Source organism: Chiloscyllium plagiosum, unplaced genomic scaffold (genome assembly GCF_037043375.1).
Source record: "Chiloscyllium plagiosum isolate Xiang-an unplaced genomic scaffold, Cpla_swu_hap1 HiC_scaffold_12, whole genome shotgun sequence".
Classification (NCBI taxonomy): Eukaryota; Metazoa; Chordata; class Chondrichthyes; order Orectolobiformes; family Hemiscylliidae; genus Chiloscyllium; species Chiloscyllium plagiosum.
In genome coordinates this window covers 78,083,896-78,101,517 of record NW_028270150.1, presented here as the reverse complement: position 1 = coordinate 78,101,517, position 17,622 = coordinate 78,083,896, and the positions used below count along the sequence as shown (strand labels likewise).

The following is a 17,622-nucleotide window of genomic DNA, read 5'->3' as shown; positions in this document are numbered from 1 at the left end:
GATCATTGCATATTCTCGACAAATAATGAACAAGAATCAACAGCATTGTTTGCCAGCAGTCCAAAAATAACCTACAATATGCAATGGCTTTCTTCCTCCCAAAAGGGATGTTACTTGTTGTAAAACTGCACTGCGAAAACATTTCAACTTGAGTATTGGAGAATTTTTAATAAAATTAAACTTGTCTCCATATTGCACACTCGGCTCAATATGTTTCTAATAGTCTTAGCATTTTCCAAATACATTCAATGTCAAGTGTACAGTTAGAGGGCCAAACCATTTATTAGTTAGCATGGATGATGGATCCATCCCTTTGTTGCAGCCTTATGACTGCTAAAATACAAGTAGAGTGCCAACTTGGCCAAACAGCAAGGGATGCTGAGTATGAAACACATTGGCCCAAGTAAAGATCTGCAAATTGCAAACGCAGAAACTAGACACAGTACAAACACAGTAGCCGGGTGCTACTGACATTAGTACAGTGTAAAAGAACACATAGAATCCCTACAGTGTGGAGACAGGCCATTTGACCCAACAAGTCCACACCGACCCTCCAAAAAGTATCCCACCAGACCCATTCCCCTACCCTATTACTTTACATTTCCCCTGACTAATGCACCTAACCTACACATCCCTGAATACTATGGGCAATTTAACATGGCCAATTCACCCAATCTGCACATCTTTGGTCTGTGGGAGGAAACTGGAGCACCCAAAGGAAACCCACACAGACCCAGAATGTGCAAACTCCACATAGATAGTCAACCGAGGCTGGAAGTGAATCCGGATCCCTGGCATTCTGAGGCAGCAATGCTAACCTTTGAGCCATTGTACCACCATCTTATTAACATATCTACCAAACAAAGGAACAATGCATATTTTCAGCAAAATCCAGCCAGAGAGGTACCCAGGCCCTGCTCCATAAAGAAACAAACATTCGCAAACCATCTGAATGATTGACATTGTTTTAAAGCATTAAGTGAGTTGTCATGATTGGATAGAACTATAGAAAGTTCCAGAAAACCATCCAAAAAGGCATATAGGCAGATCTTATTGCAAAACAATCTCTTTGACCTTCTGGACATGAAGAAGAAGCGACTGGTGTGGCAAAAGCAAAGATCAACCGACCATCCGGAATGGGAGAGAAAGTAAACAATGACTTCACAAACCCAACTGAAGTTACAAGAGACTCTGCAAATTATTTTAATGACCAAGGCTAACAGGCAGGGTTAGAAATAATGTTGTTAGCATTAAAATCTTACTGTTACTTGTTCCTTTTGTCAACAAACAGATATTAAAATAATAAGTGCTATTGTTTTCAACTGAAGAACGTTTTCTCTCTAAGTTTAAGGGACAGGGGATTTAAATGACTTGACAGCTTGGCAGTTCCACTGACCTGGGGCACTTTTTAGTGTATTCATGTCTCCTCTTAACAATACCAATACAGTACCTCACCTCTTAAAATAACTTTTGCCTCAAGATTGTCAGTCCCACAGTATTTTGGAAATCTCAGTAGAGAAAATTACTTTTGAGTGAAAGAAGTTGCATTTTGAAATATTCTGGGGTGTCCATGAGTGAAGTAAACTCCACCCATGTTCCTGTCCTTTGGCAAAATGGTGGTTGTCCCATATGAGGGAATTGACTTCAGATTTTGGGTTTTGGCACTATTTTGGCTAAAACACTAAGCCCTTCCATCTTGGTAAAAATTCAGACCTTTGTTTCACGGCAACTGACCTCAGTGTCTTTGGTGCTGAGGGATGTCAAAGGTAATTTCGCTGCAGGTATGAAATGCACCAGATAAACTACATTTGTCAAAATCTGATACAATTCTTTTAATGGGACAGATATTGAATTCTATTCAAATCATAGTTATTCAAGGAATGACCAGAGCTGAAATCTGATAATCAATTTTATTGAATATATAGTACTTATTGTATTATTAAGCGTGCACCATCATACACAATCCTATACAACCTGATTTTGATGACATAAGTATGTTTTGATTGCATATATTTGTACAAGCTTTGTGAATAGCTTTGTTTACATTGTAAATGAATATTTTATTGTTCTTTGGTCTCCAATTCAGAAATGACATGTATGCAGCATGATAAGTACCTTTTCATTAAATTGTAAAACTTTCTATCTGCTGAGGTTATTCTCAAGATGAGGTTGTTAACTGCAATTGGTCTTTTTCAATCATGGCTGTTGTAACTTGCATATAGAATACTTCAATAGACTGTATAATATTTATCCTGCTTTGAATTCAGAAAATATCATTTGATATGAAATAACCAGATATGAAAAGCAACACTAAATTCATTGAACAGGAATTTGGCAAAACCTTAATTTTGTTTCGAGAGAAGAACGTTTTTTTTTATATTCATCACAAGAAATGAACAAGACAAACATTCATTGGCCATCTGTAACTACCTTGAGAAATGGTGACTAATCTTTTTGAACCACTTCCTATGGTCAATACGATCGAGATATTCCCTCAGTTTTGTGAGCAAAGGAGTTCCTGGATTTTGATGCAATTACAGTGAAAGAATGGTGATATTGTTTCAATACAGGAGAGTGCGTGACTTGAAGGGGAACTCAGCGTCTCATATTCCTGTGCCCCTTTTTCTTTTAGTCATTAATAGTTTGGAAGGTGGTCTTTAAGAAGTCCCGGTAAGTAGCTTCTGTGCAACTTGAAGGTAGTGTTTGGTGCAGTCATGTTTTGTTTGTGGTGAGGACTGCCTATCCAAGGCGGTAACTGAGGAACCAGCAAAACAGACTGCTTTCTCCTGCATGCTAAAGAGCTACATGAATTTACTTTGGTGCTGCATTCACCACCATGCTTATGGAAGCATGTTAATATGTTAGAAGCAGTTCAGAGGAGGTTTACTGTACTAATACCTGAAATGAGCAGATTACCTTATGAGGAAAGATCAGACAGGCTAGGCCTGTAACCTGTAGAGTTTAGAAAAGTCAGCTGTGACTTAATTGAAACATCTGAGATCCTGAGGGACCTTAACCAGGGGGATGTTGAAAGGGTGTTTTCTCTTGTAGGAGAGTCTAGAACTAGAAGGTCATAGCTTCAAATAAGGGGTCACCCATTTAAGACACAGTTGATGGAACTTTTTTTTCTTTCCAAAGGTTCTGTGTTTTTGAAATTCCCTTCCTCAACAGGCAGAGGATTCAAAATTTTTTTTTAAGGCAAGTAGTTAGATTAGTAAGGGGTTGGAAGATTACCGGGGGTATGCAGGGATGTCACATTCAGGTTAAAATCTGATCCGCCATGACCTTTATTAAATGGTGGAGCAGACTTAAAGGGCTGAGTGGCCTCCTCTTGTTGTTCACTCGTGTGTTCATAGGGAAGTGGAGAACTTTCATCACCCTCATGACCGTGCCTGTAGGTGGTGAACAGAGAGTCAGGTAGTGAGCCATACATAATACCCAATTGTCCATTTCTGAGACTTCCCTTCCTTTCCTTGACCTCTCAGTCTCCATTTCTGGAATATACTGTCCACTGCCATCCACTACAAAGTCACTGACTCCCGTAGCTGCCTTCACTACATCTCTTGCCACTCCAAGTACTGCATGGACTCCATCCCATTCTCCCAGTTCCTTCGTCCTACTTAACATCAGTTTGGATGATGCCACCTTCCAAAACAGAGCTGCTGACACGGTTTCCTTCTTTTGTAACCATGGTTTCCCACCCACAGGGCCTTCAATCACATATGACCCATTACCATGCTTCTGCCCTTACCCCTTCCCACCACTCACAACAGCGTGATTGAGTCCCCCTTTTCTCACTTTTCATCCCACCAGCCTCCACATTCAAAGGATCATTCACTGCCATTTCAGACAACTCCAGCAGAATGTCACCACCAAACACATCTTCCCCTCACTCCCCATCTGCATTTCGTGGGGATCATTCCTTCCAGGATACCCTGGTCCATTCCTTGACCGCTAACAGTACCCCTTCTTCCCACAGCACCTTCCATGTAACTGCAAAAGGTGCAACACCTGCCCCTTCACCTCCTCCCTGCACACCATCCACTTGAAGCAGTATTTCACCTGCACCTCCTCCAATCTTGTATATTGTATTCACTGCACCCAATGTGACCAACTGTATATTGGAGAAACCAAACGCAGACTGAGTGACCGCTTTGCAGAACACCTCTAGTTTATGTGTAAGTGTGACCCCGAACTTCATGTAGCCAGTCATGTTAACACAGCGTTCTGCTCACATGCCCACATGTCTGTCCTTGGCATGCTGCACTGTTCCAGTGAGTCACAGTACAAACTGAAGGAACAACATCTCATCTTCAGAGTAGGCACTTTACAACCTGTTGGGATCAATACTGAGTTCAACACCTTCAAACTGTGAACCCATTCCTGCCCTTTGTTTTAGCTTTTCTTGTTACATTCTCTGTCACCGTGTCTTCTCTCCCTGAAGCCCCCACCCTCCCCACCCCCATCTCAGAGGGACTGTCTGTTCTTTCCTGTCTGGCAGTTGGACACACCTTTGTTCTGCCATTCTCACATTCCGATCACTTTATCTGAACCATCAACACCTTTTCTCCACCAATACTCTACACCGACGAGCCCCAAAACCACCCCTCTAAAACACTAGCGTAAATGCTGCCCCCTCCACACTTCACTTCAGCTCTGTTGAAGAGTCATCCAGACTTGAAACATTAGTCTCAGATTAATCCAACTAACTGCATGGTGGGAGGTGAATGAATATCACCAGACTAGTTAGGATTCTTAATTACTAGATCAATAACAAAACCATTAAGCGACCATGCAAATCTCACAGTGAGGAACTCTTCTGCAAACTCCTTTAAAGTGCTTTTTGTCTTGTTTCTGCCCACAGATTGCCTGAGACTTGTTTTCAGGAAGATCGAATGACTTTCAAGGTGACTCAACAAGTGGAACATATACTTTTAGCGCAATGTAAGCATATGCAAATATTTGATCTGTGACTCCTCCAGCTCATGTCTGGTCAGCTGTTCTATGCTATTGCTGTCAATTTCAAAAGACAATATTTTTCTGTTTATTAGAGTTAAAGATCACACAAAACCAGGCTATAGTCCAACAGATTTATTACTTAATATAGCTCATATCCAAACTTGCATTTACTCTGTCTGCACTGGACAGCTTACCTGATGATAAAACTAATAGAATCCTCTGTTAGAAAACCTCAACTCTTACATTACTGGGACAAATTGGTCTTTTCCCACAGTGAGACTCAGATTCACAGAGAATTGGCAGACAATCTGTGTTCAATATCACAGGCTTTCTCTTGCATGAATGCTTCCAAATAAACCTGTTGGACTATAACCTGGTGTTATGTGATTTTTGATTTTATCCACCCCAGTCCAACACTGGCTCCTCCAAATTGTGGTTATTAGAGATAGTCTAGGTGATGTAATCCCATGGTCTTATCCTGGCCTGTTCCAAATAAACCAATGCTGGGAGGTCATTTATTTTTTATTAATGACCAGATAAAGAATATAGCAATGGAATAGTAATAGAGATCTTCATGCAATATCAAACACAGAATATTTCCTGGACTCTCAATTGTTCAGGATTCACCCCATTTACAAGTATGGTAAACATTTAAATAGGATAATTAAATAGAGGTACAGATATTCCTCATTTCAGAAAGCATGGCTATATGGGAGTAACAATTGGTTTCAACAATACTGACAATGGAGAGTAAAGTTAGTTAAGGTTCCCACTGTTGATCATTATTCAGTAAGTCCTGTTTCATAATCAAATACTGAAAAATTTTGGTTATTTTATGATGGTCCCTTATCTCAGTTCATGTATGAAAAATAGGCAAAACTTTCAAGTGAAGAATTGAAGAAGTTCTCCTCCTTTCTCTACAAGACCTGATGAAGGGCTTTTGCCCGAAACATTGATTTTCCTGCTCCTCAGATTCTGCCTGACTTGCTGTGCTTTTCCAGCACTACTTTAATCTAGACTTTCGAGTGGCCCAGGAACTTTAACTGAGATGGTGCAGAGGGGGTGAAATTTGGATGAGGGAGTAAATCTTGCATATTTATTATTTTCAAATGAATTTGGCTTTCATTTGATGGCATAGAAATAGTGAGCATGAAATTTACCTGAAATAAGTACATAGGGAATTGATACAGTGTTTTATACTGAGTCCTTCCATTCATGCAGGAGAAAGGCTGTGATGTTAAAATCAACGAGGTAAAACGCCCCCCATAGACTCCACTGTCACTATCCCCACCCCCCAGAACCCTGAGGGGAACACTACCCCTGCTCATGCCTCCACCCCCATTTCCCCCAACAGTTGACCCACTCCAGGTACTGGCTCCGACCCCACTCCCAGCTCCACACCCACACCAGATCCCAGCTCCCAGCCCTGCCGAGTTTTCACCATCCCTCCAGACCTTCCCCTCACTGAGGACGAATGATCAGTCCTCAGCAAAGGACTCACCTTCATCCCCCTCCATCCACGCATCAATGAATTTAATACACGCCATGACGTCGAACACTTCTTCCGCTGCCTCCGCCTCCGAGCTTACTTTCACAATCAGGACCCCCGCCCACCTTCCGAGGACACACTGCACACAGCGTGGACACCCCGTGCTGGCCTATTACCTGCCCTCGACCTCTTCATTTCCAACTGCCGCCGGGACATTAACCGCCTCAACCTGTCTACCCCCCTCCCCCACTCCAAACTCTCACCCTCACAACGCGCTGCCCTCCACTCCCTCTGCTCCAATCCCAACCTCACCATCAAGCCAGCAGATAAAGGGGGCGCAGTGGTAGTCTGGCGCACTGACCTCTACACCACTGAAGCCAAACGCCAACTCGAGGACACCTCTTCCTACTGCCCCCTCGACCATGACCCCACCCCCCATCACCAAACCATCATCTCCCAGACCATACAGAACCTCATCACCTCAGGAGATCTTCCATCCACAGCTTCCAACCTCATAGTCCGGGAACCCTGCACTGCCCGGTTCTACCTCCTTCCCAAGATCCACAAGCCTGACCACCCTGGTCGACCCATTGTCTCAGCATGCTCCTGCCCCACTGAACTCACCTCCACCTATCTCGACACTGTCCTATGCCCCCTAGTCCAGGAACTCCCCACATACGTTCGAGACACCACCCACGCCCTCCACCTCCTCCAAGACTTCCATTTCCCCGGCCCCCAACGCCTCAACTTCACCATGATTATCCAATCCCTCTACACCTCCATCTGCCATGACCAGGGCCTCCAAGCCCTCCGTTTTTTCCTCTCCAGACGTCCCTAACAGTACCCTTCCACCGACACTCTCATTCGTTTGGCCGAACTGGTCCTCACCCTTAACAAATTCTCCTTCGAATCCTCTCACTTCTTCCAGACCAAAGGGGTAGCCATGGGCACACGTATGGGCCCCAGCTATGCCTGTCTCTTTGTTGGCTACGTAGAACAGTTGATCTTCCGTAATTACACCAGCACCACTCCCCACCTCTTCCTCCGCTACATTGATGACTGAATTGGCGCCACCTCGTGCTCCCGTGAGGAGGTTGAGCAATTCATCAACTTCACCAACACATTCCACCCTGACCTTAAATTTACCTGGATCATCTCTGACACCTCCCTCCCCTTCCTGGACCTCTCCATCTCCATTAATGACAACCGACTTGACACTGACATTTTTTACAAACCCACCAATTCCCACAGCTATCTGGATTACACCTCTTCCCACCCTACCTCTTGAAAAAATGCCATTCCATATTCCCAAATCCTCCACCTCCACCGTATCTGCTCCCAGGAGGACCAGTTCCATCACAGAACACACCAGATGCCCTCCTTCTTTAGAGACCGCAATTTCCCTTCCCACATGGTTAAAGATGCCCTCCAACGCATCTCGTCCACATCCCGCACCTCCGCCCTCAGACCCCACCCCTCCAACCGTAACAAGGACAGAACACCCCTGGTGCTCACCTTCCACCCGACCAACCTTCGCATAGACCAAATCATCCACCGACATTTCCGCCACCTCCAAAAAGACCCCACCACCAGGGATATATTTCCCTCCCCACCCCTTTCTGCCTTCCGCAAAGACTGTTCCCTCTGTGACTACCTGGTCAGGTACACGCCCCCCTACAACCCACCCTCCCATCCTGGCACTTTCCCCTGCCACCGCAGGAACTGTAAAACCTGCGTCCACACCTCCTCCCCCACCTCTATCCAAGGCCCTAAAGGAGCCTTCCACTTGCACATTCACTAATATCATTTATTGTATCCGTTGCTCCCGATGCGGTCTTCTCTATATTGGGGGACTGGGCGCCTCCTAGCAGAGCACTTTAGGGAACATCTCTGGGACACCCGCACCAATCAACCACACCACCCGTGGCCCAACACTTCAACTCCCTGGGCCTCCTGGGCCTCCTTCACCGCCTCTCCCTCACCACCAGATGCCTGGAAGAAGAACGCCTCATCTTCCGTCTCGGAACACTTCAACCCCAGGGCATCAATGTGGACTTCAACAGTTTCCTCATTTCCCCTTCCCCCACCTCACCCTAGTTCCAAACTTCCAGCTCAGCACTGTCCCCATGACCTGTCCGGACTTGTCCTACCTGCCTATCTCCTTTTCCACCTATCCACTCCACCCTCTCCTCCCTGACCTATCACCTTCATCCCCTCCCCGACTCACCCATTGTACTCTATGCTACTTTCTCCCCACCCCCACCCTCCTCTGGCTTATCTCTCCACGCTTCAGGCTCACTGCCTTTATTCCTGATGAAGGGCTTCTGCCCAAAACGTCAATTTTGCTGCTCCTTGGATGCTGCTTGAACTGCTGTACTCTTCCAGCACCACTAATCCAGAATCTTGGGAAATAAGGCAGGGCAGGTGACTGAGGTGTCAGTGGGGGAGCACTTTGGGGCCAGCGACATTAATTCTATTTGTTTTAAAATAGTGATGGAAAAGGATAGACCAGATCTAAAAGTTGAAGTTCTAAACTGGAGAAAGGCTAATTTTGACGGCATTAGGCAAGAACTTTCGAAAGCTGATTGGAGGCAGATGTTCGCAGGTAAAGGGACAGCTGGAAGATGGGAAGCCTTCAGAAATGAGATAACAAGAATCCAGAGAAAGTATATTCCTGTCAGGGTGAAAGGGAAGGCTGGTAGGTATAGGGAATGCTGGATGACTAAAGAAATTGAGGGTTTGGTTAAGAAAAAGAAGGAAGCATATGTCAAGTATAGACAGGATAGATCGAGTGAATCCTTAGAAGAGTATAAAGAAAGTAGGAGTATACTTAAGAGGGAAATGAGGAGGGCAAAACGGGGACATGAGATAGCTTTGGCAAATAGAATTAAGGAGAATCCAAAGGGTTTTTACAAATATATTAAGGACAAAAGGGAACTAGGGAGAGAATAGGGCTGAAAATGTGTTGCTGGAAAAGCGCAGCAGGTCAGGCAGCATCCAAGGAGCAGGAGAATCGACGTTTCGGGCATGAGCCCTTCTTCAGGCATAAGGAAAGTATGCCAAGCAGGCTAAGATAAAAGGTAGGAGGAGGGACTTGGGGGAGGGGCGTTGGAAATGCGATAGGTGGAAGGAGGTTAAGGTGAGGGTGATAGGCCAGAGTGGGGGTAGAGGCGGAGAGGTGAGGAAGAAGATTGCAGGTTAGGAAGGTGGTGCTGAGTTCGAGGGTTGGGACTGAGACAAGGTGGGGGGAGGGGAAATGAGGAAACTGGCGAAATCTGAGTTCATCCCTTGTGGTTGGAGGGTTCCTAGGCGGAAGATGAGGAGCTCTTCCTCCAGTCGTTGTGTTGCTATGGTTTAGCGATGGAGGAGTCCAAGGACCTGCATGTCCTTGGTGGATTGGGAGGGGGAGTTGAAGTGTTGAGCCACGGAGTGGTTGGGTTGGTTGGTCCGGGTGAACCAGAGGTGTTCTCTGAAATGTTCCGCAAGTAGGCCCCTCAAAGAGAATAGCGTCCCTCAAAGATCAGAGCTGAAAATGTGTTGCTGGAAAGCGCAGCAGGTCAGGCAGCATCCAGGGAACAGGAGAATCGACGTTTCGGGCATAAGCCCTTCTTCAGGAATTTCCCTCAAAGATCAGCAAGGCAGTCTTTGTGTGGAGCCACAGAAAATGGGGGAGATACTAAATGAATATTTTGCATTAGTATTTACTGTGGAAAAGGATATGTAAGATATAGACTGTAGGGAAATAGATGGTGACATCTTACAAAATGTCCAGATTACAGAGGAGGAAGTGCTGGGTGTCTTGAAATGGTTAAAAGTGGATAAATCCACAGGACCTGATCAGGTGTATCTGAGAACTCTGTGGGAAGCTAGAGAAGTGATTGCTGGCCTCTTGCTGAGATATTTGTATCATCGATAGTCACATGTGAGGTGCCAGAAGACTGGAGGTTGGCAAACGTGGTGCCACTGTTGATGAAGGGTAATAATGACGAGCCAGGGAACTATAGACCGGTGAGCCTGACCTCGGTGGTGGGCAAGTTGTTGGAGGGAATCCTGAGGGACAGGATGTACATGTATGTGGAAAGTCAAGGAGTGATTCGGGATAGTGAACATGGCTTTGTGCATGGGAAATCATGTCTCACAAACTTGTTTGAGTTTTTTGAAGAAGTAACAAAGAAGATTGATGAGGGCAGAGCAGTAGACGTGATCTATATGGACTTCGGTAAGGCGTTCAACAAGGTTCCCCATGGGAGACTGATAAGTAAGCTTAGATCTCATGGAATACAGGGAGAACTAGACATTTGGATACAGAACTGGCTCAAAGTTAGAAGACAGAGGGTGGTGGTGGAGGGTTGTTTTTCTGACTGGAGGCCTGTGACCAGTGGAGTGCCATAAGGATCGGTGCTGGGTCCTCTACTTTTTGTCATTTACATAAATGATTTGGATGCAAGCATAAAAGGTACAGTTAGTAAGTTTGCCAATGACACCAAAATTGGAGGTGTAGTGGACAGTAAAGGGGGTTACCTCAGATTACAACAGGATCTGGACCAGATGGGCCAATGGGCTGAGAAGTGGCAGATGGAGTTTAATTCAGATAAATGCGAGGTGCTGCATTTTGGGAAAGCAAATCTTAGCAGGACTTCTACACTTAATGGTAAGGTCCTAGGGAGTGTTGTTGAACAAAGAGACCTTGGAGTGCAGGTTCATAGCTCCTTGAAAGTGGAGTCGCAGGTAGATAGGATAGTGAAGAAGGCGTTTGGTATGTTTTCCTTTATCGGTCAGAGTATTGAGTACAGGAGTTTGGAGATCATGTTGCAGCTGTACAGGATATTGGTTAGGCCACTGTTGGAATATTGCATGCAATTCTGGTCTCCTTCCTATCGGAAAGATGTTGTGAAACTTGAAAGGGTTCAGAAAAGATTTACAAGGATGTTGCCAGGGTTGGAGGATCTGAGCTACAGCGAGAGGCTGAACAGGCTGGGACTGTTTTGCCTGGAGCGTTGGAGGCGGAGGGGTGACCTTATAGAGGTTTACAAAATTATGAGGGGCATGGATAGGGTAAATAGACAAAGTCTTTTCCCTGAGGTCGGGGAGTCCAGAACTAGAGGGCATAGGTTTAGGGTGAGGTGGGAAAGATATAAAAGAGACCTAAGGGGCAACCTTTTCACGCAGAAGGTGGTATGTGTATGGAATGAGCTGCCAGAGGATGTGGTGGAGGCTGATACAATTGCAACATTTAAGAGGCTTTTGGATGGGTATATGAATAGGAAGGGTTTAGAGGGATATGGGCCGGGTGCTGGCAGGTGGGACTAGATTGGGTTGGGATATGTGGTCGGCATGGATGGGTTGGACCGAAGGGTCTGCTTCCATGCTGTACATCTCTATGACTCTATGTCTCTAAATGCCAAGAAGCAGAAAATATTTCTGTACACACTTGGCAGAAAATACAATGGGATTTTGACATTCTTCGTTAGAGCTTCAATGCAGTTGAAACAAAAAAATTAATGAACTGCTGGCATTCCCATTAAGGCTGTGTCAGGATCTCAAAATGCAACAGGCCATGCTCCAGTTGATGTCACACCAGGATTTTGTATTATAGAGGTTTAACATATCTAGCTTACCTCAGTACTCTATTCCCCTATTGATAAAGCCAAGATCTATTTTGCTTATTAACCTCCCCCTCACCCGATACTCATCCACGCAATCTACTCATCTGTCTCTTTCTTTTGAAGTTCTACTTTATCTCTCAGATCACAATGCTTCCAAGCTTGTAAGGCCCACAAAGTTTAGATCAGTGTTCAGGGCACAAAAGGTCTAGGTCATTCATGTATATCAGGTAGAATAGGAGTCCAAACACTGACTCCTTGGGGAACTTTCTACTCCTATGTTAGCCTATCTGTCAGAACATATGCAACATTATTTTCCATGCTTTCACAAGAGAAAGATGTAGCAAAGGCAGCATGGTCAAGAGTCCTCAATTGAACCTTATATGATAAGGCATGGGAAATATCTGTTTAACAATGCAAATCCTTTCAAGCACCAATAAATTAAAGTACATGTACTTTCTCCTGTGCAGTGCTGGAGAATCTGTAGCAGAGAGGCACATTTAGTTCAATGCAGTCAGCTACAGGCAAAATGAAAGTGCCATGTGAAACAAAGCCACGTTTGTACTTTTAGGTTTCGCCATAGACAGCCTGCCCTGAAGTAAGAATACAGAAAATCCCCTTACCAAAGCTTGATACTGCATCTGACTCATGTTGTCTGTGATCAGTGCAGAGTGTATCTTTCCTTAGTACAGGACAATATGTGATGAAATATAGCATGATGTTATTTATTCCTTCCTTGAAGAAAACAATCCTTAAGCCAAAAGGGTCACGCACAAAGCTTTTAATGTATTTCAGTATACCTAAGGAGTTCAATTATTACAGATCACAGCTTGGAGTTTTACTGCTGCTTGTAACCATGATAACATTGGCTATCACCTTGGAATAATGTGGAGTGTGATGATTCATTGATTGCCTGTAAAGATATTCTGAGGACGCTCCCATAAACTAAAATACCAAGTAAACACTGTTTTAATTGTCAGTTCCAAAGACATTTTTCACCTATCATGTTTTTGACATTTAAAAATCATGATGCCAAAGGTACTGCAGATTTCCGCTCCATGAAAATGTGATGATAGCAATCCGAAACTGTAAGTCTACACATGATGCTTGCTTTCTGGAATGTTTATGGGTGCCTGTGTCTTTCAGCTCCCTGAACATACAGAAATGTTTGTCCCATGACAAGAGCCACACCTTCAAATGCTGGCTCAAAATACACAGGCTGGTACCAAGGAGAGGTACAACTCTGTGCAAGCTTTCATAAAGGCCATTGTAGGGCACAGAGCATAGGACTCCCTGACAATGAGATTCAAATACCTGGGCTGGAATTTGAAATGCAGTGTATCCAAGACAGAGTATCTTGCGTCAATTGTTTGCAGCAATCCCTACAACTTGACTTGACAAACGGACGAGATAGAGAAGTGGCAGGTCTCCCCTCAGGAGGTATCTGAGGTATCTGACGCTAAGAAAGCTGAGATGGTCAGGAAGGTTCTCAGAGATACCAACATGACAACATCTCTGCAATGTGCCAGAGATTTTCATTAAAGCCTCAAAGCCTCTCGCCTCGAGGGGGGAACTGAGCCACACTGTTTCTGTTACTATTCCAGCTACTAGGAGGCCAACATGTCCATTATTCAATGCACCTCCTTGACTGAGAAGGATTTCATTTTGCACTATTGTTTGGAGTAAAAGCAAAGTTTGGTTTGTGATGGGATAATTTTGAGGCAGGGAGCCTCATTGAGAGATGTCAACTGCACACACCCATCCTCCCACAAACAGAGAGTTGTGACATTGTGGGCCAGCCCTGTATTTAAGAGAGGACTGATCAAGGAACACTGAACCCTGGTTCTATGTCATCCTATCTGGTGTCATTAGTCCCATTCTGTCCTCTTGCTCTCTTTCTCTCTCTTTCTCTCTCTCTCTCTCTCTCTCTCTCTCCATACAGTCTTGCAGAATGTTAGCAACCTAAACTGTGCTGTCACAATGGCTAGCCATTTTCAGTGAGTGAGCTTCCATTACCATGACTTGTACAAATTTATCCATTATCCCAACCCACCCTCCCTGCCCCAAGGGAATAGTAAAGTAATCTCCAAATGTGCTTTGCCCACCTAATGCACTAAGAATGACGAGTCTGCCGTGGAAACTCCAGGCAGGGAAATGACCTTTGGTTCCTGCACTTTTATAGATGTCAGTCAGCTCTCTGCATGACTTTCATGAATTGCCAGTACAGGCCATGCTACCTGGCTGTCCCAGGCACAATAATCCTACCTTTGAACTGGTGGGACAAAGTACCTGGCCCTGAACACTATCTCAGCAGTGTCGTCTGCTCAGCTCAAATGCTAGGTCCACGATTCACTGGGTTACAAGAGGGAGTACAGGTGAGTGCATGTTCATAGTTGTGAGTGTGAGAGAGCATGTATATGTATGTGTGTGAGTGTAAAGAGGTCTAAGTCTGTGAGAGGGTGCATGTGTGTGTGTGGGAGTGTACGAGTGTGTATGAGTGTCTGTGTGTGTGTCTGTGTATAAAAGTATCTGTATGTATGTGTATAGGAATGTGTGTGTAAGTGTAGGAGTGCGTGTGTGTGTGTGTGTAGGAGTGTCTGTGTGTGTGTGTCTGTGTGTGTGTGTGTCTAGGAGTGTCTGTGTGTGTATAAGTGCAATGGTAGTCACCTGTATTGTGACATGAACCCAAGGTCCCAGTTGAGGCCCTCCCTATGGGTACCGAACTTAGCTATCAGCCTCTGCTCGGCCACTTTTTCGCTGCTGCCTGTCCTGAAGTCTGTCTTGGAGGATGGTCACCCGAACATCTGAGGTCGAGTGTCCTGGACCGTTGAAGTGTTCTCCAACTGGGAGGGAATACTCCTGTCTGTTGATTTCTCTGCGGTGTCCATTCATCCGTTGCCGTAGCCTCTGCTCGGTTTCCCCAATGTACCATGCCTCAGGGCATCCTTGCCTGCAATGTATGAGATAGACTGAGGCATAGTACATTGATGAAACTGAGCAGAGGCTATGGCAATGGATGAATGGGCACTGCACAACAATCAACAGACAGGGGTGTTCCCTCTCAGTTGGGGAACACTCCAGCAGTGCAGGACATTCAACGGTGGACCTTTGGGTGACCATCCTCCAAGGCGGACTTCGGGAAAGGCAGCAGCAAAAAGTGGCCGTGCAGAGGCTGATAGCTATATTCGGTACTCATAGGGAGGGTCTCAACCGGGACCTTGGGTTCATGTCACAATACAGGTGACCCCATTGCACACACACACACACCCACACACGCACACACATTTCTATATACACACACATACACACAGACATACCTATGCACAGATAAACACACAGACACTCACACACACTCCTACAGACACACACACTCCCACACTCACACATGCACCTTCTCACAGACTTAGACCCCCATTACACTCACACACACATACACTCTCTCTCACAGATACTCACAACCCCCAAACCTCACCACCACCCCACACACACATACACACGCACACACGCACACACGCACACATGCACATATACACATATACACATATACATTTGTGGGGTGAATTTGTACTTGCAGAGTTCCATTGTACTTTGCTCAAAAACTGCACAAATCCATGTAAGATTCTGTTAATTCATTTTTTAGATTATAATCTGTCTAAACATTATGGCACAGACAGCAGCCCACAGGGGGCTAACACCTTCAACACATTATCTGGACTGACAACAATTGTTAAAGTTAACCTGAAAATGTAACTTCTAACAAAAAGTCTTGTCATTACATATGAAAGAAGTGAAACTAACATGGGCATTCTAACAGATTAGAGACTTAACAAACAATCAAGGTATTTTTCAATGTATAATTTCAGTTACATCACACTGTAAACTTTTGCTATAAATTCTGTGTCTTACAATTGTGTCCTCCACTATCACCTGATGAAGGAGCGGCGCTCCGAAAGTTAGTGCTTCCAATTAAACTTGTTGGACTATAACCTGGTGTTGCATGATTTTTAACTTTGTACACCCCAGTCCAATACCAGCATCTCTAAATAGGAACTAGATTGCTTTTGGATATCTGGTCGGCATGGACAAGTTGAGCCGAAGGGTCTATTTCTGTGCTGTACATCTCTATGACTCTAAAACACATCATTGAGGCAGAGATACAGTCAATGGTATCTCAGGAGAAGGTCAGCATTTCTTACAAATGGGGAGCGACTACCACTATCTGCTGTGATGTTCCTGTTTTGCAGTAAGTGATGGGTTGCCGTGTGGCCTTTAAGTAGGGCACCAGAACCTTCTACCCAGTGAAGCAAGACCTTCTGCGCACCAGTCACAAATCATTCACCATTTAAGTCACCGTGTGACCTGCTTGGGTTCATAATGAGTTAAAAGCGGATGATTGCTCAAGAAATCTCACCAGGGATCATGAGGGATATGCTGTCTTCTAAGATGCTCACCATCATAAGTTAACTTCAAAATCAGAAATCCTGGCCGAGTATATTCAGACATTTCTCCAATATGTTTTGAAGAAACAAACTTCCTGCCCCTACTAAGAAGTTTTCTGTTCTATTCTTGGTACATTCCACTCAGGGAAATAGAAATCCTTGGGATTCCCCATATGACTGATGCACAATTTACATATAAAATGAAGTCTAATACTGTTTCAGAAAAGAAAACACCATGGTGGAGTGTTCTGGAAATTATGCTACATCTCTTTGGGGGTGACAGTAAAAAAAACTGACACATCTCATAATGAAAGTTTATAGTCCACTAGGCAATCCAAAACTTGAATCAAGTTTGACAGGGCACCATTGATTGATCAATGCAATTGGTTAACTATTAGAAAATAGAAAGAGATCAGCCACTGTACACTGGGATTCCTTTTATTCAGTTCCAGAAATCTCTGTACACCAATGTCTTCATCACCAACGGAGTCCTGGTTGGAGAGAAAGCAAGGCACATTACTGTTTTTGTACTTGGCAAAGTGGAGGGCAGCAGTAAGAGCAGTCAACCTAGTATTTGGATGGCAAGTGTTGCAGAGTGGTGATAGTGAGTGCATGATAACAATGGTGCAAGACAGACGAGGGTGGCATAGCACAACAGCAGATTACCAGGAGGGAGTAGTTACAAGTAGCTGCAGCAGCAGCAATCCCATTCACTTTTCCCACATGCATCCAAGAGTTCTTAAGCCTTAGTTTTATCAATCTACATCTAACTACTTCAGACTTTAAGAAGTGCATTGCCTCCACACCTGACCAGAGCAAAAGATCTAATAATAATCTTTGCCTTTAGTGGCACTCTGCATTTGAACCTGCAATGTAAAAATACTTGTTGAGTTGTTTTGCACTAAAAATGTCTTAAACTCATCTCACTGTGAAGATTGCATAGCATGTTAACAGATGAAAGAAGTTTGCAGAGAACCTGTATGGTAGTTCAGGATAGGGCTCTTATGGTACAGTGATAGTGTCCATACCTCTGAACCAGAAGACACAGATTCAAGTCCTACATGCTCCAGAGGTGTGTCATTAAGATATTTGAAGAGATTGGTTCGAAAATACCTTGGTACTTCAGCCCTCC

General features: G+C 44.5%; 3 long non-coding RNA genes across 3 annotated transcripts in view; 2 read left to right on the top strand and 1 right to left on the bottom strand.

The window, feature by feature from the left end:
- LOC148148555 (uncharacterized) overlaps nt 1-12,807 on the bottom strand; it is a 52,577-nt gene extending 39,770 nt beyond the window's left edge. The window contains exons 1-2 of the long non-coding RNA XR_015758760.1: nt 12,675-12,807; nt 3,235-3,392 (exon numbers count right to left, since the gene is read on the bottom strand). This is a non-coding gene — a long non-coding RNA (uncharacterized LOC148148555). The remainder of the gene's footprint in view (nt 1-3,234; nt 3,393-12,674) is intronic.
- LOC148148553 (uncharacterized) overlaps nt 1-17,622 on the top strand; it is a 144,305-nt gene that overhangs the window by 40,605 nt on the left and 86,078 nt on the right. The window lies entirely within an intron of this gene.
- LOC148148554 (uncharacterized) overlaps nt 2,065-17,622 on the top strand; it is a 45,422-nt gene continuing 29,864 nt past the window's right edge. Inside the window, exons 1-2 of the long non-coding RNA XR_015758762.1 lie at nt 2,065-2,670; nt 4,865-4,944. This is a non-coding gene — a long non-coding RNA (uncharacterized LOC148148554). The remainder of the gene's footprint in view (nt 2,671-4,864; nt 4,945-17,622) is intronic.